Source organism: Oncorhynchus masou, chromosome 9, assembly GCF_036934945.1.
Source record: "Oncorhynchus masou masou isolate Uvic2021 chromosome 9, UVic_Omas_1.1, whole genome shotgun sequence".
Taxonomy (NCBI): Eukaryota; Metazoa; Chordata; class Actinopteri; order Salmoniformes; family Salmonidae; genus Oncorhynchus; species Oncorhynchus masou.
The window spans coordinates 45,531,279-45,558,387 of NC_088220.1; positions in this window are offsets into that span (position 1 = coordinate 45,531,279).

Below are 27,109 nucleotides of genomic sequence, written 5' to 3' on the forward strand. Positions count from 1 at the left end.
CATCGACCTGACCCGAGTTCCCGAGTGTTACCATGACCTCAAACTGGTGTTTAGCAAACAGAGGGCCACCATGCTACCACCCCATAGACCTTACGATTGCCCCATCGACCTGTTTCCGGGCACTTGCCCCCCCAGGGGTCGGATCTTTTCCCTATCTCCACCCGAACGAGCTGCTATGGATACCTACATCAAGGACGCTCTGGAAGCAGGCCTCATGCGTCCATCCACCTCCCCGGCGGGAGCAGGGTTTTTCTTTGTGGCCAAGAAAGACGGTGGATTACGTCCTTGCATCGACTACCGGGGACTCAATGCCATAACCGTTACCCGCTACCCCTTATGGCCACAGCCTTCGAGCTGCTCCAGGAAGCAGTTGTTTTCACTAAGCTTGACCTGCGGAACGCATACCATCTTGTGCGGATCAGACCTGGTGACGAGTGGAAGACCGCTTTCAACATGCCTACTGGTCACTATGAATACTTGGTGATGCCCTTTGGCCTGACCAACGCCCCAGCGGTGTTCCAAGCGCTCATAAACGATGTGCTTAGGGATATGCTTAACATATTTGTGTTCGTTTACTTGGATGACATCCTCATCTTTTCGAGCTCCCTTCAAGAACACACTAAGCATGTCAGACAAGTACTCAAACGCCTCCTAGACAGCCATCTGTACGTTAAGCCGGAAAAATGTGAATTCCATTCATCCCGAGTACAATTCCTGGGATTTGTAGTGGAAACCGGTCGAGTCCAAATGGACCCCAGGAAGGTAGGGGCGGTAGCGGATTGGCCCACCCCCAAATCCGTTAAGGAAGTTCAGCGTTTCCTGGGCTTCACAAACTTTTACCGCAAGTTCATCAAGAACTTCAGCTTGGTGGCAGCCCCTCTCTCAGCTTTAACCAAGGGTGGCAATGCAAGGTTTTTGTGGGGAAGAGAAGCTGAGACAGCCTTCCAAGGACTCAAGCAGCGCGTTCTCTCTGCTCCCATCCTGATACTACCGACTACGGATGAACCATTTGTGGTGGAGGTAGACGCATCAGAGGTTGGTGTTGGAGCTGTCCTGTCTCAGAGGGGTGAAGACAAGAAGCTTCATCCGTGCGCTTTCTTCTCACACCGGCTTACCCTGACTGAGAGGAACTACGATGTGGGGGATCGTGAACTCCTAGCGGTTAAGATGGCATTGAAGGAATGGAGACACTGGCTCGAGGGGGCTTCTCACCCGTTTCAAGTGCTTACGGACCACAAAAATCTGGAGTATATCCAGCAGGCGAAGAGGTTGAACTCTAGACAAGCTAGATGGTCTCTTTTCTTCAATCGATTCCAGTTTATCCTCACCTATCGGCCCGGGTCGAAGATTCTCAAACCGGATGCCCTGTCCCGAGTCTACGCTCCTGCCATTCGAGATGACACGGACATGCCTGTCCTTCCTGCTGCTAAGATTGTGGCTCCGATCTCGTGGCAAGTTGAGGATACCGTGAGACGTGCTCAAGCTAGCGAACCGGACCCGAAAGGAGGTCCTGCCAATCGGTTGTTTGTCCCCAAGGCAGTGAGGACTCAGGTCCTTCTGTGGGGGCACTCCTCTCGCCTCACCTGTCATCCGGGCGTAGGTCGCACCTTGGAGTTCATCCAGCGTAAGTTCTGGTGGCCTACCATAAGAGAAGACGTTGCCACTTTTGTCAATGCCTGTCCCGTGTGCTGCCAGGGCAAATCTTCTCACCTCCGCCCTCAAGGACTCCTTCACCCTTTACCTGTTCCCCACAGACCCTGGTCCCATATCTCATTGGACTTTATTACTGGACTTCCTCCATCCCATGGCAATACTACTATCCTAGTCATAATCGACAGGTTTTCAAAGGCGGCCAGGTTCGTCCCTCTGACTAAGTTACCTTCTGCCAAGGAAACGGCTGAGTTGGTAATTAATCATGTGTTCCGAGTCTTCGGCATTCCTCAAGATATGGTTTCTGACAGAGGTCCCCAGTTCGCCTCAAGGTTTTGGAAGGCCTTCTGCCAACTCATGGGGGCTTCTGCCAGTCTATCTTCAGAGTACCATCCGGAGTCCAACGGCCAAACAGAGAGGATGAATCAAGAGCTGGAAACCACCCTCCGATGTATGACTCGTGACAACCCGTCCACATGGTCACCTTTATTGTTTGGGCCGAATACGCGCATAACACCTTGCGCTCCTCCTCCACTGGTATGTCCCCGCACGAGTGTCAGTTTGGCTATGCTCCTCCATTGTTCCCGGACCAGGAGGCAGAAGTCAGAGTGCCTTCAGCCTTGAAGTTCGTCAGACGCTGTCGGCTTATGTGGAGGAAGACCCGTCTTAATCTTATGCGTTCCTCACAGAGGTACCAACAACAAGCCAACAGACGTCGCTGTCCCGGGCCTACCCTGCGCCCCGGCCAGAGAGTCTGGCTCTCCACAAGAGACTTACCTCTACGGGTGGAGTCTCGCAAGCTGTCCCAAAAATACATCGGTCCCTTCAAGGTTGCCAAGAGAGTTAACCCAGTTGCTTATCGCCTACACATACCCAGATCCCTTAAGATTAATCCCACATTTCACATTTCATTGTTAAAACCTGTTGTTTTTTCTCCCCTTGTCCCGGCAGACAGACCTCCCCCTCCGCCTCGTGTCATTGGAGGCCAGCCGGCTTATACCGTCCATCGGATACTGGATTCCCGCCGGGTGCAGCGGTCCTGGCAGTATCTGGTGGACTGGGAAGGCTACGGTCCCGAGGAGCGCTCCTGGGTTCCTGCCAAAGACATCCTGGACCCTGACCTCATTCGTCAGTTCAGGGCCCTCCACCCTGAGAGAGCTGGTAGGAACGTCAGGAGCCGTTCCTAGGGGGATTCTGTCAGGATTTGGCCAGGGTTGTTCCGGGTTTTGGTCACTAGATGCCCCCATTGTGCTTTTTGACCTTATGTTTTTTCCCTTGTTCCCCATTATTATTTGCACCTGTGTCTCGTTTCCCCTGATTGTATTTAAACCCTTAGTTTCCCTCAGTTCTGTGCTCTGTGTTTGTATGTTAGCACCCAGCCTTAGTGTTCTGTGTATTCTTGTCGATTCCGGTGGATGCTCTTGTGGAATTCTGTTTTTGTTTTTGAGTATCTCTTGAGGCTTTTTTGTGCTATTCCTACCACCTTTTGGATTTGCCATTTTTGTATTGAAGGACTTCTCCTTTTTTACTTTATTAAATACACCGTCTTAAGTACTGCTGTGTCTGCCTCATATTCTGGGTTCTGCTGACTATTCGTGGCTCAGTTGGTTAAGTGACTGTTTCTCACTCCGGAGACCCAGGTTCGTAACCGGGTCCTGACAAATTAGTATGTGGTTTATTAATCAGAGAACACACAGTCTATAAATGCCTTATAAATGGTTTATTACGGACCCTTAAAGTGTTATCCATCCTAGTTGTGAATGAATAAAAACATACAGTACCAGTCAAAAGTTTAGACACACCTACTCATTCAAGGGTTTTTCTTTATGTTTACTATTTTCTACATTGCAGAATAATAGTGAAGACATCAAAACTATGAAATAACACATATGGTATCATGTAGTAACCAAATCAAAATATATTTATATTTGAGATTCTTCAAAGTACTCACACTTTGCCTTGATGACAGCTTTGCACACTCTTGGCATTCACTTTTTTGGTTACTACATGATACCATATGTGTTATTTCATAGTTTTTATGTCTCACTATTATTCTGCAATGTAGAAAATGGCAAACATAAAGAAAAACCCTTGACTGAGTAGGTGTGTCCAAACTTTTGACAGGTACTGTCTATTAGACAGAGAAGAAAATCACAGAATAAATCCCTTATAGATGACCATTAGCTATTATAATATCTCATAACAGCCTAATTACATATTTCAAATTAGTGCTGGTCAAGTGTTTCCCCCTGCCCACTTAGCTAAGTGTTTAAATATTAGGCTACATATAATGTAATAGAAGAAAACATAGAGAGAAGGATAGAGAGGGACTGCCAGTTCCTTAAAGTTTAGGCTGTTTTCTTCTATTGAATTCAATATGCAACCTTCTGTGTTTGTCAAAGAATGATGCCGGGACTAGTTTATGTGGATGCGGATAGATTTCCAGTGTTGTGCTTCGTTTCACACACACGGTTATTTGTATTTTTCTGTCAAGAAGTGACAGGCTTTTCAGCGAATGAAATAAGCGGGAGATAGGCAGGACTTTACAGCCTTCAGTGCATTGGCTATGCAATGTAATCCGACACCAGAGTCACTTGTTACTCCAGCTCATATACCCACACACTGGGCTATAGCTACTGAGATTTAGAAGCTAATAAACATTGATGAAACAATTCAATTAGACAAAGAGTCCCCAAATTGACCTTTATTGTAATACATGATGACTTGTGTTTAGTGAAAAGCACTGTATACATATCAAGTAGATGGCTACATTGTTACAAAAGCCATTATAGACTGGGTGGGTCAAGCCATAATGCTGATTGGCTGACAGCTGTGGTATGTCAGACCATATACCACGGGTCTCACAAAACATTTATTTTTACTGCTCAAATTATGTTGGTAACCTGTTTATAATAGCAATAAGGCACCTCAGGGGGTTGTGATATATGGCCAATATACCACGGCTAAGGGCTGTGTCCAGGCACTGCGTTACGTCGTACTTAAGAACAACCCTTAGCCCTTAGGTATATTGGCCATGTACCACACCTCTTCGGGCCTTATTGCTTAAATCTAATGAGCTGTTAGGTCATATTGCATGTAGCCTAGTGTCTAAATTACCCCCCTTCCCTAATTACAACACACAGCCAAAATATTAGGCCTAACTGGCCTAATATGTCAGTGTGCGTGAGTGTGTCCTCCTCTGTTTTCTTCCTGCCCAGACTGCACCGCAGCAGCTGATCTGTAATTTCTCAGAGACACAGACACAGCACTCGGACCAGTAGTACCAGAACTTCACAAATAAGTTGATTAATTTCACACATTTAGCAGTGTCGGCCTCAAGAGCCGTTATTTTGTTCTCTAACTTTTTTGGCATCACCTTTCTGTTTGATGATGCGCGTTTTGACTTTGAATACGCAACCTCAGCTAATCAGAAAACAAGGCAGGCCTATCTTGGTATCCAAATGCTGGACATACAATGTGGTAAAACCAGAACAAACGCAACATATTGACACAGAAATGTGTATGTGTGTGTGTACTTTAAAAAAAACGTAGATGTAGGCCTATTTCTGTTATTGTTGCATACATTGACTGCAGAGCCCTATGTGGCCAAGTCAAAAGTGGTGCACTGTAAAGGGAATAGGGTACCATTGGGATACAATCCTGATCTTGTTTCTTTGCCCAATTTTCCCTTCTCATAACACCAGTAATTAACCCTGCCCCAGGTTTTGCTGTCGTGATGACGGATGGCCAAGCCATCACCATTTGTCACTACAAATGATTTACTGTAAACAAACATTACCATGAAAAAGAGGCAAAAGCATAGCTCGAGTGCCAGCATTTTTATGCTATGCAAACTCCTTTGGCTTGACAACGTTTGATAAACGACACTGAGCGAAAATATAAAAGCAACATGTAAAGTGTTGGTCCCATGTTTCATGAGCTGAAAAAGATCCCAGAAATGTTCCATATGTACAAAAATCTTATTTTTCTCAAATGTTATGCACAATTTTTTTCATGTCCCTGTTTGTGAGCATTTCTCCTTTGCCAATATAATCCAGCCACCTGACAGGTGTGGCATATCAAGAAGCTGATTAAACAGCATGATCATTACACAGGTGCACCTTAAGTTGGGAACAACAAAAGGCCACTAAAATGTGCAGTACTGTCACAACACAATGCCACAGATATCAAGATGAGGGAGCGTGCAATTGGCATGCTGACTGCAGGAATGTCCACCAGAGCTGTTGTCAGATAATCAAATCGTGCAATTGGCATGCTGACTGCAGGAATGTCCACCAGAGCTGTTTCCAGGTAATCAAATTTATTTATAAAGCCCTTCTTACATCAACTGATATCTCAAAGTTGTTAAGGTTTACTTCTTCCTCTTCCCCTGAAGAGGTATAGCAGGGATCGGACCAAAATGCAGCGTGGTTATTATTAAACATCTTTAATAAAGATGATAAACGATACAAAACAAACGTGACGTGAAAAACCTAAACAGCCTTCTCTGGTGCAAACAAACACAGAGGCAGGAACAATCACAAACACTCAAAGAATATAGCTGCCTAAATATGGTTCCCAATCAGAGACAACAATAAACATCTGCCTCTGATTGAGAACCACTCTAGGCAACCATGGACTTACCTAAACAACTCTACTATACCACAATCCCATAACCTACAAAAACCCCAAGACAAAACACACCACATAAATAACCCATGTCACACCCTGGCCTGACCAAAATAATAAAGAAAACACAAAATACTTAGACCAGGGCGTGACAAAAGTGCTGTACAGAAAATCAGACTAAAACCCCAAACAGCAAGCAATGAATGTTTGGGATGCTCTGGATTGATGTGTACAACAGCATGTTCCAGTTCCCACCAATATCCAGCAACTTCGCACAGTTATTGAAGAGGAGTGGGATAACATGCCACAATCAGCCTGAACGAAAGCAAGTGCAGGTGGTGAGTTTAATAATAAACGGAACATCGACCAATACAACAAACCCGAGTAACATATAGACATGAGACACATAAACTATACTGACTGGGGAAAGACCCTAAGGGAGAGCCAGATATAGGGAAGGTAATAAGTGAGGTAATGGAGTCCAGGTGTGTCTGATGTGCAGGTGCATGTAATGATTGATGCCAGGTGTGCATAATGATGGATAGTATATCGGCGACGTTGAACGCCAGAGCGGAGGAGCGGGAGTAGACATGACAATTTAAATTAACTGATTTCCTTATATTGTCATATCCTGACCATAGAAAGCCTGTATTTTCTATGGTAGAGTAGGTCAGGGCGTGACTAGGGGTTTTAGTCTAGTTTACGTGGGGTCCTAGGTTTGTTTTTCTATGTTGGTGTTTGTGTATGACTCCCAATTAGAGGCAGCTGGGAATCGTTGTCTCTAATTGGGGATCATACATTTTTGCATTTTTCCACCAGTGGGTTATGGGAAATTGTTTATGTTCAGTTGCCTGTCAGCACTGCATTGTCGTCACGTTTCGTTTATTCTTTGTTTTTTCTAAGTTTCACTGTCTAATAAATATGTGGAACTCTATGTACACTGCGCCTTGGTCCGTTTCTACGAACGAACGTGACATATATGAACTGTAACTCAGTTAAAACTTTGTTGCATGTGGTGTTAATATTTTTGTTCATTATAAGTTTGGCTAGACAATGACAGCAATGGAGTAGACAAGACCACAGCCAGATCTGGGACCAGTCTAGCAAAGGTTGGATATTGAGTGAATATAAATGGTAGCTCGCTGCCCTGTTCCAAGATGGCGTAGCAGTGCAGACGTTGTTTGTCTTTCTCCTGAGTAAATTTTGTATTTTTCATCTTTTTTTTGTAAATATTTAAATATATTTTTAATCTCTTTTTCCATTTTTAAAATTAAATATACCTTCCGGTAACCCACCTCACCCAATGTGATACGGAACCTCCATCAGAAGCTAGCCAGCAGTAGCTAACCAGCTAATTAGCTGCTAACTATTTAGTCATTGTTAGCCACTGCTAGCAGCCTTTACCTTTAGCACAGAACCAGCCGCTTTTAGCCTGGATAATACTTGCCAGCCTGCCAGTCTGCATATCGGACTGTTTTTCTCCACTACAACACCGGATTCCTGCCGTAAGCCCTGGACCATTACTCCAGATCTTTGCAGCTAGCTAGCTGCCACCGAGTGGCCCAGCCTCGAAGCTAGCCTTGAGCCAGGCCCATCTCCCGGCCTGCTCAGTGGACCCTATGATCACTCGGCTACACAGCTGACGCCTCCCGGATTCTTCACTAACACGACTAGAATTCACTACACCACCGGATTCCTGCCGTAGGCTCTGGACGTTTGCATCGGATCATCGCTGCTAGCTAGCTGCTACCGAGTGGCTATAGTGGCAAACGCCATTGTCCCGAAGCTAGCACCAGTTAGCCGCAAGCCAGGCGCATCTCCCGGCTAGCAAACAAAATTTCTCCAGCTACAATACCTCTTTTGCCACTGGCCTGGGAGCTTTGTCGACACGGAGCCGCGCCGTTCCATCACGACTGGTCTGCCAACGTAATTCCATCCGTTGTGCCCTCAACCGGCCTTTGCCGGACGTCGGAGCAAACACTTCTACTAGCAGGCTAACTTTTTTTTGAACGCTGTGTCTCCCACTTGCTAGTGTAGTAACGACTACCTAACGGCTTCCTTGTTTCATCTATTGCTGTTCACTGGACCCTATGTTCACTTGGCTACATAGCTGATGCCTGCTGGATTGTTCATTTACCACGGTACTCCATTTTGTTTATTTTGTTTATCTCTCGCCCCCTGTCTCGAACTCAGGCCCTTTGTGTAGTTAACTGACCCTCTCTGCCCAGTCAACACCATTTTACCTGTTGTTGTTGTCTTAGCTGATTAGCTGTTGTTGTCTTAGCTAGCTCTCCCAATCAACACCTGTGATTGCTTTATGCCTCGCTTTGTCTCTCTCTAATGTCAATATGCCTGGTATACGGTTGTTTAGGATAGTTATCATTGTTTTAGTTCACTGCGGAGCCCTTAGTCCCAATCAACATACCTCAGATACCTCTTTTGTCCCACCTCCCATACATGCGGTGACCTCACCCAGCATAACTAGTACCTCCAAAGATGCAATCTCTGTTATCGTCACTCAATGCCTAGGTTTACTGCCACTGTACCCGCACCCTACCATACCCTTCTGTACATTATGCCCTGAATCTATCCTACCACCCCCAGAAATCTGCTACTCTGTCCCCAAAGGACTAGACAACCAGTTTTGATAGCCTTTAGCCGTACCCTTATCCTATTCCTCCTCTATTCCTCGGGTGATGTGGAGGTTAACCCAGACCCTGCGTGTCTCCAGGCGCTCTCATTTGTTGACTTCTGTAAAAGCCTTGGTTTCATGCATGTTAACATCAGAAGCCTCCTCACTAAGTTTGTTTTACTCACTGCTTTAGCACACTCCAACTTTGATGTCCTTGCCGTGTCTGAATCCTGACTTAGGAAGGCCACCATAAATTCTGAAATTTCCATCCCCAACTACATTTTCCGTCAAGATAGAACTGTCAAAGGGGGAGGAGTTAGCCTGTCAAACTTTCCAGGTCTATGCCCAAACAGTTCGAGCTTCTAATTTAAAAAATGTATCTCTCCAGAAATAAGTCTATCACTGTTGCTGCCTGTTATAGACCCCCTTCAGCTCCCAGCTGTGCCCTGGAAACCATATGTGAATTGATTTTCCCCCATGCTTAAGACCCCAGAAGTCCTACAATCTAAACTAGATGCCCTCAATCTCACACAAATTATCAAGGAACCAACCAGGTACAACCCTAAATCCGTAAACAAGGGCACCCTCAGATATTATCCTGACCAACTTGCCCTCCAAATACACCTCTGCTGTTTTCAATCAGGATCTCAGCGATCACTGCCTCATTGCCTGCGTCCGCTATGGGTCCGGGGTCAAACAACCACCCCTCATCACTGTCAAGCGCTCCCTAAAACACTTCTGCGAGCAGGCCTTTCTAATCTACCTGGCCCGGGTATTCTGGAAGGATATTGACCTCAGCCCGTCAGTAGAGGATGCCTGGTCGTTCTTTAAAAGTAATTTCCTCACCATCTTAAATAAGCATGCACCTTTCAACAAATGTAGAACTGAGGCTAGGAGGCTAGGAAACACTAAGTCTAGGAAACACGGTCACAACCGATAAATCCACGATAATCGAGAATTACAATAAGCATTTCTCTATGGCTGGCCATGCTTTCCTCCTGGCTACCCTAACCCCGACCAACAGCTCTGCACCCCCCGCAGCTACTTGCCCAAGCCTCCCCAGCTTCTCTTTCACCCAAATCCAGATAACAGATGTTCTGAAAGAGCTGCAAAACCTGGACCTGTACAAATCAGATGTGCTAGACAAATCTGGTCCCTCTCTTTCTAAAATGATCCGCCTCCATTGTTGCAACCCCTATTACCAGTCTGTTCAAACTCTCTTTCGTATTGTCCGAGATCCCTAAAGATTGGAAAGCTGCCGCGGTCATTCCCCTCTTCAAAGGGGGAGACACTCTAGACCCAAACTGTTACAGACCTATGTCCATCCTGCCCTGTCTTTCTAAAGTCTTTGAAAGCCAAGTTAACAAACAGACCGCTGACCATTTGGAATCCCACTGTACCTTCTCCGCTGTGCAATCCAGTTTCCGAGCTGGTCACGGGTGCACCTCAGCCATGCTCAAGGTACTAAACAATATCATAACTGCCATTGATAAAAGACAGTACTGTGCAGCCATCTTCATTGACCTGGCCAAGGCTTTCGACTCCACCTCTATGCAGAAGACACCATTCTGTAGACATCCGTCCTTTTTTTGGACACTGTGTTAACAAACCTCCTAACGAGCTTCAATGCCATACAACACTCCTTCCGTGGCCTCTAACTGCTCTTAAACGCTAGTAAAACTAAATGCATACTTTTCAAGCGATCGCTGCCCACACCCGCTCGCCTGACTAGCATCACTACTCTGGACAGTTCTGACTTAGAATATGTGGTCAACTACAAAAACCTAGGTATCTGGCTAGACTGTAAACTCTTCTTCCAGACTTATATTAAACATCTCCAATCTAAAATTAAATCTAGAATTGGCTTACTATTTCGCAACAAAGCCTCCTTCACTCACAGTCTATATCACAGTACCATCCGTTTTGTCCCCACGCCCCATATACCACCCATCACTGCGACCTGTATGCTCTCGTCGGCTGGCCCTCGCTACATATTCGTCGCCAGACCAACTGGCTCCTGGTCATCTCTAAGTCTTTGCTAGGTAATGCTCCACCTTATCTCAGCTAACTGGTCACCATAACAACATCCACCCGTAGCACGCTCTCCAGCAGGTATATCTCACTGGTCATCCCCAAAGCCTACACCTCTTTTGGCCACCTTTCCTTCCAGTTCTCTGCTTTCAATGACTGGAACGAATTGCAAAAATCACTGAAGTTGGAGACTTATATCTCCTACACTAACTTTAAGCATCAGCTATCAGGGCAGCTTACCGATTGATGCAGCTGTACACAGCCCATCTGTAAATAGCCCATCCAATCTACCTACCTCATCCCCATATTGTTTTTATTTACTTTTTTGCTCTTTTGCACACCAGTATTTCTACTTGTCCGTCATTATCTGCACATTTATCACTCCAGTGTTAATTTACTCAATTGTAATTACTTCACTACTATGGCCTATTTATTGCCTTACCTCCTCACGCCATTTGCACACACTGTATATAGACTTGTTCTATTGTGTTATTGACTGTACGTTTGTTTATTCCATGTGTAACTCTGTGTTGTTGTTTGTGTCGCACTGCTTCACTTTATCTTGGCCAGGTCGCAGTTGTAAATGAGAACTTGTTCTCAACTGGCCTACCTGGTTAAATATCAAATTTTTATCAAATCAGCCGCTGATGTTCACAAGCTCTCCCTTTTCTTCTCTTATTTACTTTAGCTTTTTTTTGTACAATCAAGATAATGGAATTATAGCAATTGGCCTAAATTGATTGGCTATGTTTGGTCAAAACAAAACCCAGCAATGAAAGTAAGTAGCTCGATCCATCCAATCATCTAATCAGAGGCTGTGCTGTCAGGTGGGTGTAATTAGGGTCTATGTATGGGCCGGGGGCGTTGCTATTATGTTCTTATGATGTTCTATTATGTTGTACTGATAGTTCAGTTCTATGGCCCTGGCTTTTGAATATGCATGTCCCAACTATATAAAGACAGGGGTCAGGGGTCAGCCCAATGATTACAGACAGCGTACGCCAACGCCAAAATACATACAAAATTAAACTGGGCTTTTGATAAAAACAAGAAAAAAAATCCTGGTGATAAACATCAAATAAAAGCACACTGCAAAACATACAAAGGAGAAAATTACAGGTAATTACACTAATATGCATAGTCTCTGAATCACGGTTTCCCCGTGCAGTGATAGAAGTTGTGTGGTCAGGTATTGTAATGCAGGTCATGTGGTTAGTAGCTCAAACAACCAGTGAGAAATCATGACCATGGAAACTGCTCATTTGATTGATCTATTGATCATTACAAGACACATTTAGGTTTAATGATGGTAACAAACCATATAACACAAAAATCATGCAGACTGAAATTGTACAAAACAACATTGTGTCAAACAAAGTACTACTACACCAGTCACACATAGCAGTATAATGATTTTCATGAATATGATCGTTAGTTAGTTTACCGGCCACGGTTGCATCCCAAATGGCACCCTATTCTCTATATAGTGCACTACTTTTGACCAGGCCCATAGAATAGGGTGCCATTTGGGATTCAACACAGTTCTTGGATTCAACCCAGTTCTTGGATTCTGCTGGCTCAGAGCAATCTGCAGAGTCCAGGCCAGTCTGTGAATCATACATGAGCCTGTCTGTGTGGGAGAGAAACCCAATCGCTTTTACACAGACTGACTGACTGCCACTCAGACCTATGGACACAGGAGACAAGGAGGGGCTGAAGGGAGGGAAGGATTTTGTGACACCCCTATGATTCATTTCAGCCTCTCTCTCCCTTCATCCACCTCACTCAGGGCCCTTATCGCTAAGCCACGGGGACACTTAACCCTGTTTTCATGTGTGTTGCTCGAGCACGAGGCTTACCATTAATAAGTAAAGAGGCACTCTGCTCCTTGCCTTTCCATGGGCAGTAATTATACTTCCAGCAAGATGGAAAATATTAGGTCTGTGTCCCAAATGGCACCGTAATTCCAGTCTAGGATTGTTACTTTAAGACTAAATGCTACTGTATCATAGATAATCGAAAATAAAGAGTTTATCATTTTAAGAGTAAAATTACAATAATGGCTAGGTGTATCACATTCAGACACATGTCTTCAGACATAGTCCGTTTCAAGACTCCAGTTCCCCCTCTCTTGGATTAAAGCATTGCTCTGGAAATGAGCTCACACAACAAATAGAGATGACCACTGAATAATTGAGGACTCATCTTCATATTCTTGTTGAAGTATTAGCCTGGTGGATGAATTTTTTAAGAGCCTGGCACACTGATGCAGTGATGACATCCCTAATGATGATCCTTATCTTCCCTTTGAGCCTGGCAAACATTGACAGAGACAGACAAATAGACGGAAGGACAGAAAGACAGGCGGACGGACAGACATGCAGGCAGAAGCTATAATAAGCTATAAGTTTGTTAATGAATATTTATATTTTGTGTTTTTAAGTTATGATGCAGTCATTTTCACTTAAGTAAAGAAGCTAGAATAACCACTTGTTTCCACTCCAATCTTGTCTGTTTGGGGGCTCCTGCGTCAATAAGGTGATAAATCTGTTGAGAGAAAGAGAGAGAGTCTCCCAAGTCCAAATAAAATGGTTTTAAAAAATGTTAAAATACAGTTTCACTGTCAGAGAATAGCTTGTAAACTATAGCTTGTTAAAAAGAAATTTGTGGAGTGGTTGAAAAATGAGTTTGAATGACTCCAACCTAAGTGTATGTAAACTTCCGTCTCCAACAGTAATGGTTAGTGTGTAAAAGGCCTGGAATTGTCCAGCTACACAAAGCTTTATCTTACATTAATAATAATAATAATAATAATAATTTGCCAAAAATTATAAAACACAATAAAAATGTTAACAAAACATCTAAAATAATCACAAAAATACACAACACCACGGTAGACAGATTTCACAAATCAGTAACACACATCTAAAATTCATAATTGAGTTGAAAATAACATTAAATATATTGGAATATCAAAATACTATTTGGGTATACAAATGTTGAAAATGTTTTTTAAAAAAGTTGTCAGAGATGAGAGCGACACAGTATCAAACCAACATGCATACAGAGAAAGAGAATCAAAGGAAACATTCACAGTAACCACTCCATATGTCAGCTTAATTTAATTTTAAATGACCTTTAAATAATGCATCGACAAAGCACGACGACAGAACATGGTCAGATTAAAACCTGGCCTGAGTTAATATCACACACACACACACACACACACACACACACACACACACACACACACACACACACACACTCTACACCCTTTTTCATCTTTGTAGTTATATTTAGATAGTTCTAATACGAGTTCATTCAACAAGCTTCAAACACACATGTTTTAAGTCCTTTAACAATGTGCTTAGGTGTGGAGCGAGGAAAGACAGTACAGGAGAAATACAGAGAGAGAGAGCAATGTATTGGGCCTTTGGGCTCTCACATATCTCTCCAGAACGGCTCAGTCCTAATTGAATGTGGTCTCTGACTTTCTACTTCGAAGCTGAAATCAATCAGAAAGCTAACTTCAGAGAGACTGCCCCCCCCCATCCCCTCTACCACCTCCTCCCGTCTCTCCAGGACACACCACTGAAATATACTTAATAGGTATAGTTAGGTCTAAAAAGTTTTCTAGTTTTCTATTTCCATACATTTTAACGTGGATCTTCCGCAAGACTAAATCTAGTCCTGCAATAGCACGCTCAATAGGGATTCTCCATTGAATATGCTTTTTAGTCCAGGACTAGGCTCGACTATGTCTGAGAAACCAGTCTATAGAGTTGCATACGATATAAGGGTTAGGGTTGCAAAATGCTGGTAACTTTTCCTAAATTCCCAGAGATCCCTGTTGGAATATTACTGACATTTTGAGGGATTAAGCTGGAAATCTAAGATTCCTCCAAATGGGATTTATGGAAAACCTCATTGTTTTTTACATCAGATAGCGCGACAAGCCGTCTAAGGGACAAGCGTTGTGTAGGAGTGACGCCATCTGACATCAGACAATGGGAAAGCCGACGTTCACAGTGCACAGCTTTCTTTAAGACTGCTGCCCATCACCGCCCAAATCAAGCAGGACTCCGAAAAATGTCCATTTCAAATAGGTCAATAGAGACAAACACAGCAAAGGAGGAAAAGTGTCCAAATCACTTCAGCTCAAAGATTTTATATATCATATTATTTTTCCACTTTCACACATGGAAAGTTTTGCCAGACTCAGGGCGCTCTGCACACTCCAGAGGCTGTGAGAAGAGACTATGCAAGTACACTGACTTTCTTATGCCCACTTGTCAGCCAATCAGTAGGGGAGAGTGGGGTAAATTGAGCCATTTTTGACATTCAGTGTCACTCCGTCAAGGGAAATATAGTATTCTTTCTAACAAAGATATTGTGAGGGTTCAGTGAACAGCCAGGGGAAGACGACACGACAGAACCATCCTCATGGGATTGGTACTCAGTGTCAAGCCAATTAGTACACACCTAGGCCCACTAATTGGCTTGGTGTTTCCCTCTATATAGGTGTGCCAGGAGATGAGTTTGAGGGGGGATTGGGAGCAGACACTGGGACCTGTGAGGTTGTCAGACATGCCTACCTCAGAGAAAATGACTTTATACTTGGGGTCTGAAATGTACGCTGTGGCATGTATGGGCTTCAGGCAGAAGTCTTCACGCTTTTTGATCTATTTCAGAACTGCAGTTTCCTCTGCTTGGAGCAACAGTGAAGTGGACAGGGCAGTACGGATTTCTTTCCTTACATCTGCAAGCAGAGTTTGAACAGTGTCTGAACAGGATGGCAGAGTCAGACAGGATGGCATTGTCTCCCTCAATCGGTGCAATGGCTACTGCTATAGGTCTCAGGAGTATCAGGCCGCTTACCACTCTCTCCCAAAATACATCATCCAGGAGGATCCTCTTGATAGGGCTGTCCGTATTGGCAGACTGTGATATGGCCATTTCTTGGAGCGACTCCTTCCCATCCAGGAGACTGTCAAACATGATGACAACACCACCCCAACGGGTGTTAATGGGCAGCTTCCATGTGGTGCTCTTATTCTTCTCACTTTGCTTGGTGAGGTAGATTGCTGCTAGAACTTGATGACCCTTCACATACCTAACCATTTCCTTGGCTCTCTTATAGAGTGTATCCATTGTTTTCAGTGCCATGATGTCCTTGAGGAGCAGATTCAATGCATGAGCAGCACAGCCAATGGGTGTGATGTGAGGGTAGGACTCCTCCACTTTAGACCAAGCAGCCTTCATGTTCGCAGCATTCTCTGTTACCAGTGCAAATACCTTCTGTGGTCCAAGGTCATTGATGACTGCCTTCGGTTCATCTGCAATGTAGAGACCGGTCTGTCTGTTGTCCCTGCTCTTGTCTGTGTCTGTGATCTTGTAGAATACTGGTTGAGTGAGATTATGTAGTTAATTATTCCTTGCCCACCAACATTCGACCACCCATCAGAGTTGATTGCAATACAGACTGCTTTCTCTATGATATGCTTGAACTCTGCATCCAGCAAATAAGTTGATAAAGCATTTCTGGTTGGAGGGGTGTATACTGGGCGAAGAACATTCAGAATTCTCTTCCAATACACATTGCCTGTGAGCATCAGAGGTGAACCAGTTGCATACACAGCTCGAGCAAGACATCCATCTGTATTTCTCTGACTATGTTCCTACATTGAATCAAAAAAACTTCTGATTCCAGAAGGACCATGAGCTGTTGCTATCAATAACGTGTCTGATTCATCATTTTCACCTTGAATAGAAGTAACGGGACTTTTGTCAGATTTGACTTTTGTCAAATAATGTATGTCCTATAAAATATATTCACCCCACCCAGTATTGTAATCAAAACTTACTAGAAAGCATGAGGTCCTTGGATCAGACAGTGTAGTTGTGTGGGCTCAATGGCATCTCAGTGTGCAAGATCTTGAGAATCAGCTGTACAGGTGATGGAAGAATGCTCTGTGCATGCAGAGGGTGGCAATTCCTGAGGGCTGAGGGAACTTTATGCACTTGGCCAGAGGATTCTGCATCTTTGTTGAATTCTTCACATATGATTTGGCACAGTATTTGCAATTATACACAGCGTTTCCTTCTACATTAGCTGCAGTGAAATGTCTCCAAACATCAGATAGTGCCCGTAGCATTTTCCTGTAACGATTAGAAGAAAAAAAACAATTTCATGTAGAGATAAATAGTTAAGCAGTTAGATTAAACAACTCCATTGTAAGATACATTTTTTTAAATGAAGCATGTATGATAACGGGTGAATTAACACTCCTCAGTTAGAAGGCTCAAGCAAGCTAAAACTCACATTGTAGTAAAAACTAACTAGCAGAAATGGTTAACAAGTTAGAAATTTAAACACACTTTGCTGTCGGCTACTAGTTAACAAAAAATAATGTATGTCCCATAAAATATATTCACCCCACCCAGTATTGTAATCAAAACTTACTAGAAAGCATGAGGTCCTTGGATCAGACAGTGTAGTTGTGTGGGCTCAATGGCATCTCAGTGTGCAAGATCTTGAGAATCAGCTGTACAGGTGATGGAAGAATGCACTGTGCATGCAGAGGGTGGCAATTCCATTGAATTGGGGATAGTTTAACCAAAATATTCCACAAGACCTAGAGTTGCCACGTGTATCCCACAAAAAAAGGTTCACTGTTATAAGCTCACCTTTTTGATGAATTTTAGCAAAATTCCGAGCTTAACTTCCCATGGAAATTTACTGGAAAGTTTACAACCCTTTGCAACCCTAGCTGTTAGAACCAGTAATGGCAGCTTTATGACTCTTGGGTAGAGGAATGACTTTGGCATCCCTCCAGGCCTGAGGACAAAAACCTTCCTGTAGGCTCAGATTAAAGATATGATAGATAGGAGTGGCTATAGAGTCAGCTATCATCCTCAGTAGCATTCCATTTAAGTTGTCAATGCCAGGATGTCTGTCATTATTGATGATAACAATAATTTTTCCCTTTTTCTCTCTCCGACACTAACTTTACAAAATTGCTTTTCTTTCATTATTAGTTTTTTTTAGGCATGAGTAGTTTGGCTCACTGTTCATTGTTGACATTTCCTGACTAAGTTTTCCCACTTTGCCAACGAAATGGTTTTGTGATAAAAAAGCCATTTAAATCAAATCAAATCAAATTTTATTTGTCACATACACATGGTTAGCAGATGTTAATGTGAGTGGCTAGTGATACATGTATTACATAAGGATGCAGTCGATGATATAGAGTACAGTATATAGGTATGCATATGAGATGAATAATGTAGGGTAAGTTACATTATATAAGGTAGCATTGTTTAAAGTGGCTAGTGATATATTTACAACATTTCCCATCAATTCCCATTATTAAAGTGGCTGGAGTTGAGTCAGTGTCAGTGTGTTGGCAGCCGCCACTCAATGTTAGTGGTTGCTGTTTAACAGTCTGATGGCCTTGAGATAGAAGCTGTTTTTCAGTTTCTCGGTCCCAGCTTTGATGCACCTGTACTGACCTCGCCTTCTGGATGATAGCGGGGTGAACAGGCAGTGGCTCGGGTGGTTGTTGTCCTTGATGATCTTTATGGCCTTCCTGTAACATCGGGTGGTGTACATCTTCAACGCACGTTCTAATGAACTCGCACACCGAATCAGCGTATTCGTCAATGTTGTTGTCTGACGCAATACGAAACATATCCCAGTCCACGTGATGGAAGCAGTCTTGGAGTGTGGAATCAGCTTGGTCGGACCAGCGTTGGACAGACCTCAGCGTGGGAGCTTCTTGTTTTAGTTTCTGTCTGTAGGCAGGGATCAGCAAAATGGAGTCGTGGTCAGCTTTTCCGAAAGGAGGGCGGGGCAGGGCCTTATATGCGTCGCAGAAGTTAGAATAACAATGATCCAAGGTTTTGCCAGCCCTGGTTGCGCAATCGATATGCTGATACAATTTAGGGAGTCTTGTTTTCAGATTAGCCTTGTTAAAATCCCCAGCTACAATGAATGCAGCCTAAGGATGTATGGATTCCAGTTTGCAAAGAGTCAAATAAAGTTTGTTCAGAGCCATCGATGTGTCTGCTTGGGGGGGAATGTATACGGCTGTGATTATAAGAGAATTCTCTTGGTAGATAATGCGGTCTACATTTGATTGTGAGGAATTCTAAATCAGGTGAACAGAAGGATTTGAGTTCCTGTATGTTTCTGTGATCACACCACGTCTCGTTAGCCATAAGGCATACGCCCCTGCCCCTCTTCTTACCAGAAAGATGTTTGTTTCTGTCGGCGCGATGCGTGGAGAAACCCGCTGGCTGCACCGACTCCGATAGCGTCTCTCTCTCCAGTGAGCCATGTTTCCATGAAGCAAAGAACGTTACAGTCTCTGATGTCCCTCTGGAATGCTACCCTTGCTCGGATTTCATCAACCTTGTTGTCAAGAGACTGGACATTGGCGAGAAGAATGCTAGGGAGTGGTGCACGATGTGCCCGTCTCCGGAGTCTGACCAGAAGCCCGCCTCGTTTCCCTCTTTTATGGAGTCGTTTTTTTGGGTCGCCGGCTGGGATCCATTCCGTTGTCCTGGGTGAAAGGCAGAACACAGGATCTGCTTCGCGAAAGTCATATTCTTGGTCGTACTGATGGTGAGTTGACGCTGATCTTATATTCAGTAGTTCTTCTCGACTGTATGTAATGAAACCTAAGATGACCTGGGGTACTAATGTAAGAAATAACACTTAAAAAAACAAAAAACTGCATAGTTTCCGAGGAACGCGAAGCGAGGCGGCCATTTCTGTCGGCGCCGGAAACAGTCAGTTTCTTAACAGGTGCATGTTTATGAATAATTGGTATAACAAAATTCTATAAATTCATCAAGTGCAGTATCTAGATGCTCCTTATTAATCACATCAGAGCAACAAATATTTTTAACATCCACATAAGAGTCACAGCAAAATATTTTGTATGATCTCCCATACACTATTTTAAGCCCAGTTTTTGGAACTTTGGCTTACTTGGATATAGCCACTATATTGTGATCAATGCATCGAATGGGTACGAATAAAGCTTTAGAACAGAGTTCTACAGTATTAGTAAAAATATGATCAATACATCAAATCAAATCAAATGTATTTAAAGTGCCTTGCGAAAGTATTCGGCCCCCTTGAACTTTGCGACCTTTTGCCACATTTCAGGCTTCAAACATAAAGATATACAACTGTATTTTTTTGTGAAGAATCAACAACACGTGGGACACAATCATGAAGTGGAACAACATTTATTGGATATTTCAAACTTTTTTAGCAAATCAAAAACTGAAAAATTGGGCGTGCAAAATTATTCAGCCCCCTTAAGTTAATACTTTGTAGCGCCACCTTTTGCTGCGATTACAGCTGTAAGTCGCTTGGGGTATGTCAGTTTTGCACATCGAGAGACTGAATTTTTTTCCCATTCCTCCTTGCAAAACAGCTCGAGCTCAGCGAGGTTGGATGGAGAGCATTTGTGAACAGCAGTTTTCAGTTCTTTCCACAGATTCTCGATTGGATTCAGGTCTGGACTTTGACTTGGCCATTCTAACACCTGGATATGTTTATTTTTGAACCATTCCATTGTAGATTTTGCTTTATGTTTTGGATCATTGTCTTGTTGGAAGACAAATCTCCGTCCCAGTCTCAGGTCTTTTGCAGACTCCATCAGGTTTTCTTCCAGAATGGTCCTGTATTTGGCTCCATCCATCTTCCCATCAATTTTAACCATCTTCCCTGTCCCTGCTGAAGAAAAGCAGGCCCAAACCATGATGCTGCCACCACCATGTTTGACATTGGGGATGGTGTGGTCAGGGTGATGAGCTGTGTTGCTTTTACGCCAAACATAACGTTTTGCATTGTTGCCAAAAAGTTCAATTTTGGTTTCATCTGACCAGAGCACCTTCTTCCACATGTTTGGTGTGTCTCCCAGGTGGCTTGTGGCAAACTTTAAACAACACTTTTTATGGATATCTTTAAGAAATGGCTTTCTTCTTGCCACTCTTCCATAAAGGCCAGATTTGTGCAATATACGACTGATTGTTGTCCTATGGACAGAGTCTCCCACCTCAGCTGTAGATCTCTGCAGTTCATCCAGAGTGATCATGGGCCTCTTGGCTGCATCTCTGATCAGTCTTCTCCTTGTATGAGCTGAAAGTTTAGAGGGACGGCCAGGTCTTGGTAGATTTGCAGTGGTCTGATACTCCTTCCATTTCAATATTATCGCTTGCACAGTGCTCCTTGGGATGTTTAAAGCTTGGGAAATCTTTTTGTATCCAAATCCGGCTTTAAACTTCTTCACAACAGTATCTCGGACCTGCCTGGGGTGTTCCTTGTTCTTCATGATGCTCTCTGCGCTTTTAATGGACCTCTGAGACTATCACAGTGCAGGTGCATTTATACGGAGACTTGATTACACACAGGTGGATTGTATTTATCATCATTAGTCATTTAGGTCAACATTGGATCATTCAGAGATCCTCACTGAACTTCTGGAGAGAGTTTGCTGCACTGAAAGTAAAGGGGCTGAATAATTTTGCACGCCCAATCTTTCAGTTTTTGATTTGTTAAAAAAGTTTGAAATATCCAATAAATGTCGTTCCACTTCATGATTGTGTCCCACTTGTTGTTGATTCTTCACAAAAAATACAGTTTTACATCTTTATGTTTGAAGCCTGAAATGTGGCAAAAGGTTGAAATGTTCAAGGGGGCCGAATACTTTTGCAAGGCAATGTATATAGCCCTTTGTACATCAGCTGATATCTCAAAGTGCTGTACAGAAACCCAGCATAAAACCCCAAACAGCAAGCAATGCAGGTGTAGAAGCACTGTGGCTAGGAAAAACTCCCTAGAAAGGCCAAAACCTAGGAAGAAACCTAGAGAGGAACCAGGCTATGTGGGGTGGCCAGTCCTCTTCTGGCTGTGCCGGGTGGAGATTATAACAGAACATGGCCAAGATGTTCAAATGTTCATAAATGACCAGCATGGTCGAATAATAATAAGGCAGAACAGTTGAAACTGGAGCAGCAGCATGGCCAGGTGGACTGGGGACAGCAAGGACTCATCATGTCAGGTAGTCCTGGGGCATGGTCCTAGGGCTCAGGTCCTCCGAGAGTGAGAAAGAAAGAGAGAAGGAGAGAATTAGAGAACGCACACTTAGATTCACACAGGACACCGAATAGGACAGGAGAAGTACTCCAGATATAACAAACTGACCCTAGCCCCCCGAAACATAAACTACTGCAGCATAAATACTGGAGGCTGAGACAGGAGGGGTCAGGAGACACTGTGGCCCCATCCGAGGACACCCCCAGACATGTGGATGACCTTGTTCCTGTAGTGTTTGTAAACACCCTGGTCGGTTGATGAATAACCTGAACTAGATTACAGGCACTGGTTACAGTGAGAAGTGTTCCTCTTGAGCGGACAACTTGATGAAAACCATTCAATAGTCAGGTCCCCAAGAAAGTAGACCTCTCTGTTTACATTACAGAAACTATCAAACATTTCACACATTATTTGGATACAGGCTGTTAGCAACACTCCAAAAGAAAAGGCTTTAAATGTGCCAGGTGAACCTGCAACCACCACACTTCAATAACACTTGATATGAGATATTCTCTAAGCATTAGAGGGACATGGCTCTGAATACAGTGCATTCACAAGTATTCAGACCCCTTGACTTTTCCCACAATTTTGTTACGCTACAGCCTTATTCTAAAATGTCTGAAATATTATTTGTTTTTATCAATCTACACACACTACCCCATAATGACGAAGCAAAAACCAGTTTTTATAAATGTTTTATTAACATTTATAAAAAAACAAAAACAGAAATACCTTATTTACATAAGTATTCAGACCCTTCGCTATGAGACTTGAAATTGAGTTCAGGTGCATCCTGTTGATCATCCTTGAAATGTTTCTACCACTTGATTGTAGTCCAGGACACTGGTAAATTAAATTGATTGGATTTGGAATGGCACACACCTGTCTATATAAGGTCCCACCGTTGAGGGTGCACGTCAGAGCAAAAACCAAGCCTTGAGGTTGAAGGAATTGTCTGTAGAGCTCCGAGACAGGATTGTGTTGAGGCACAGATATGGCGAAGGGTACCAACAAAAATGATGCAGCATTGAAGGTCCCCAAGAACACAGTGGCCCCCATTATTCTTAAATGGAAGAAGTTTGAAACCACCAAGACTCTTTTTAGAGCTGGCCCCCCCCCGGCCAAACTGAGCAATTAGGGAAAACGGAAGCCAGATCCTTGATGAAAGCCTGCTCCAGAGTACTCAGGACGTCAAACATGGGCGAAGGTCACCTTCCAACAGGACAACGACCCTAAGCACACAGCCAAGACAACACAGGAGTGGCTTTGGAACAAGTCTCTGAATGTCCTTGAGTCACCCAGCCAGAGCCTGGATTTGAACCCGATCGAACATCTTTGGAGTGGCCTGAAAATAGCTGTGCTGCGACGCGTCCAACCTGACAGAGCTTGAGAGAAGAACGGGAGAAACTGCACGCATACAGGTGTGCCAAGCTTGTAGCGTTTATACCCAAGAAGTGTCAGGATTTGGCCAGGGTTGTTCCAGTTGTTGGTCACTAGATGCCCCCATTGTGCTTTTTGTCCTTATGTTTTTCCCTTGTTCCCCATTATTATTTGCACCTGTGTCTCGTTTCCCCTGAGTGTATTTAAACCCTTAGTTTCCCTCTGTTCTGTGCTCTGTGTTTGTATGTTAGCACCCTGCCCTAGTGTTCTGTGTGCTCTTGTCGATTCCGGGTGACGTTCTTGTGGTATTCTGTTTTTTGTTTTTGTTTATTTTTGGTGAGTTTCTTTTGAGTTCTTTTGTGTTTTTCCTACCACCTTTTGGATTTGCCATTTTTGTATTTTAGGATTTTTTCTTTATTAAATACACCGTCTTAAGTACTGCTGTGTCTGCCTCATCTTCTGGGTTCTGCTGTCTATTCGTGGCTCAGTTGGTTAAGTGACTGTTTCTCACTCCGGAGACCCAGGTTCGAAACTGGGTCCTGACAAGAAGATTCAAGGCTGTAATCGCTGCCAAAGGTGCTTCATCAATGTTCTGAGTAAAGGGTCTGAATACTTATGTAAATGTGATATTTCAGTTATTTATTTAATTTTTGGCACACATTTCTAATAACCTGTTTTTGCTTTGTCAGTATAGGGTATTGTGTGTAGATTGTTGAGGAAAAAAAACATTTTAATCCATTTTAGAATAAGGCTGTAAAAAGTCAAGGGGTCCGAATACTTTCCGAATGCAGTGTATACCGCAAAACTTATATCATAAGCATTCCTGTCTCTTCTATAAATGTTATATCCTTGTATTGCTACTGCTGTATCATCAAATTCATTATTTAAGTGAGTCTCAGAAATTGCCAGTATATGAATGCTATTTGATGTTAGCAAGTTATTGATTTCATTAACCTTATTTCTAAGGCTACATATATTAATATGGGCTATTCTCAGCCCTTTCCTGGGTAGCTTTTCAGAGATAGACATAATATGGAAAAGAAAACAAAGCAAGAGAAATAAATATTCATTCAGCAGTCCATTAATTGGTGGGTGTGTGTAAGTGTGTGTGTATGTGTATGTGTGTGTGTATGTGCTGCTGGGGTTAAACTATGAACCCATAGGCTTGGCTCCCTCATCCCTTCCGGGCTGTTGGGAGGGAGGGTGGACAATCTGTCCTAGTGGATGTTAGCAATGTCCCCACGCGCCATGGCAGCTTTTATGGCTGGGATAAGTTATCTCCTCTCTGGCGCACAGCTTCAGGATAGTTCTCGATGAAAAAGATATATGTTCCTCTCAAGTTTTTGACACTTTCCAGAACAGCTAACTTGTCCTTGAACCTCAGGAACTTGACCACTATCGGACTGGGCCTGTCACCAGGGCCGGTGTTGGGTTTTCCAGTCCTGTGGGCACGCTCCACATCAATCTTCCTGTGGTCCATTTTTAGTTTCTCTGAGATCATTTCCCTCACTTTGTCCTCAGACTCAGTCCAAGTCTCATGGGGAGATTCTGCAATTCCGTCCACAACCATGTTGTTCCACCTTAATTGGCCCTCGTGATAATCTGATTTCTCCGTCATTGTTATCATGGATTTACACACAGAACTGACATCCTCTCTCAATGACTTACAGATTGCTGTCATCTTGCCGTTCTCCTGTTTAAACTCAATTGAGCTGAACCAGGGAAAACTGCTAACTCTTCTTCAGGTCATGCATTCTTTCATTAGTTGACTCCACCAGTATTTGGATAAACACTTGAAGCTATTTTCTTGTTGTTGTAACAACTGCTTGTAGAACTATTTTTGTTTGTTTAAAAGATCCTTCACCTGTGACAGAGAGACACCACTGTCCTCAATGGTACTCTCGCTGGCTTTGGTCTCCGTCAGGGTAACAACAGTAGGTTACGCTGTTATCCTCACAGTTCCAGACAGGACACTGCCCATACCATAACCCCACCGCCACCATGGGGCACTCTGTTCAAACCTTGACATCAGCAAACCGCTTGCCCAAACAATACACTGTCTGCCATCTGCCTGGTACAGTTGAAACCAGAATTAATCTGTGAAGAGCACACTTCTCAAGCATGCCAATGGCCATCGATGGTGAGCATAAAACTGCTTCCCTGAGACGGTTTTACGACATTTTGTGCAGAAATCCTTTGGTTGTGCAAACCCACAGAGTCCTCAGCTGTCTGGGTGACTGGTCTCAGACAATCCCACTGGTGAAGAAGCTGGATGTGGAGGTCCTGAGCTGGCGTGGTTCACGTGGTCTGCGGATGTGAGGCCGGTTGGACGTACTGCCAAATTCTCTAAAATGACTTTGAAGGCGGCTAATGGTAGAGAAATTAACATTAAATTATCTGACAACTGCTCTGATGGACACAGCTGCAGTCAGCATGCCAATTGCATGCTCTCTCAAAATTTGAGACATCTGTGGCATTTCGTTGTGTGACAAAACTGCACATTTTAGAGTGGTCTTTTGTTGTCCCCAGCACAAGTTGAACCTGTATAATAATCATGATGTTTACTCAGCTTCTTGATATGCTACACCTGTCAGGTGGATAGATTATCTTGGCAAAGGATAAATGCTCACTAACAGGGATGTAAACTAATTTGTGCACAAAAGTTGAGAGAAATAAGCTTTTTGTGCGTATGGATCTTTTATTTCAGCTCATGAAACATGGGACCAACAGTTTACATGTTGTGTTTATATTTTTGTTCAGTGTATTGTTCGTAAGGCATTGCAGAAAAGTTATCCTGGAACAGGGTGATCAAATTAAGATCCCTACACCACTTTTTCCATGTGGTTTCTTCCTTCACAGACCATGAAATTATCACCTCTTCCTAAATATTTGGTAAAATTATACATTTTGTGTATGGTTTCCTAGAAACAAGGGTGGCTCAACTTACCCCTTTGGCTCAACTTACCCCACTCTCCCCTAACCATCAGGAAGCAAAAGACTGGTTGTTCCTTTGACAGAGACAAATGGCCCCCTATTCCCTATTTAGGGCACCACTTTTGACCTGGACCAATAGGGTGGGAATAGGATGCCATTTGGGACACATCCAGAGAGACAGGGTACACGCACACACATGCACCTGAATTCTCTTCTCCTCTCTAAATGAAAGTTCAGTGAGAATGCTGCAGCACATCCATTCCTCCAGGTCAATCTGACATCCAGCAAGCTAACAGCGCCTCTTCCTCTGCATCACAATACAATATTACAGTCCCCCTCTTCTGCAGCACTCAGACCTATGAAAAAGGGGGTATTGGAGAAAGAGGGCATTGGATAGCTAATGTTTTCTGGAGGCATTTTTCAACACTGCTAATTGTCATCAATGTTCAGCTACGTGTGAATTGTTGAGTCAAATTCCAACCCACTTGTTCCTGACCAGTTTTGTTCAGTGAGCAGAATAGATTTGTAGTGTTGTTTCTACAGCAGCCATGTGGATAAGAAAGAGTGAGAGAGAAAGTGTGTCAGAGAGAGAAGAGAGAGAGAACAGGGAGAGAGAGCAGAGAGAGAGAGAGAAACCTCATTGTTGTCTTGTTTCTCAGAGGCTCTAGCAGTCAGATAGCATAAAAAGGAGGTTTTCTGATCACACGCTTCCCACTTCACACACATCCCTCCATTGATAC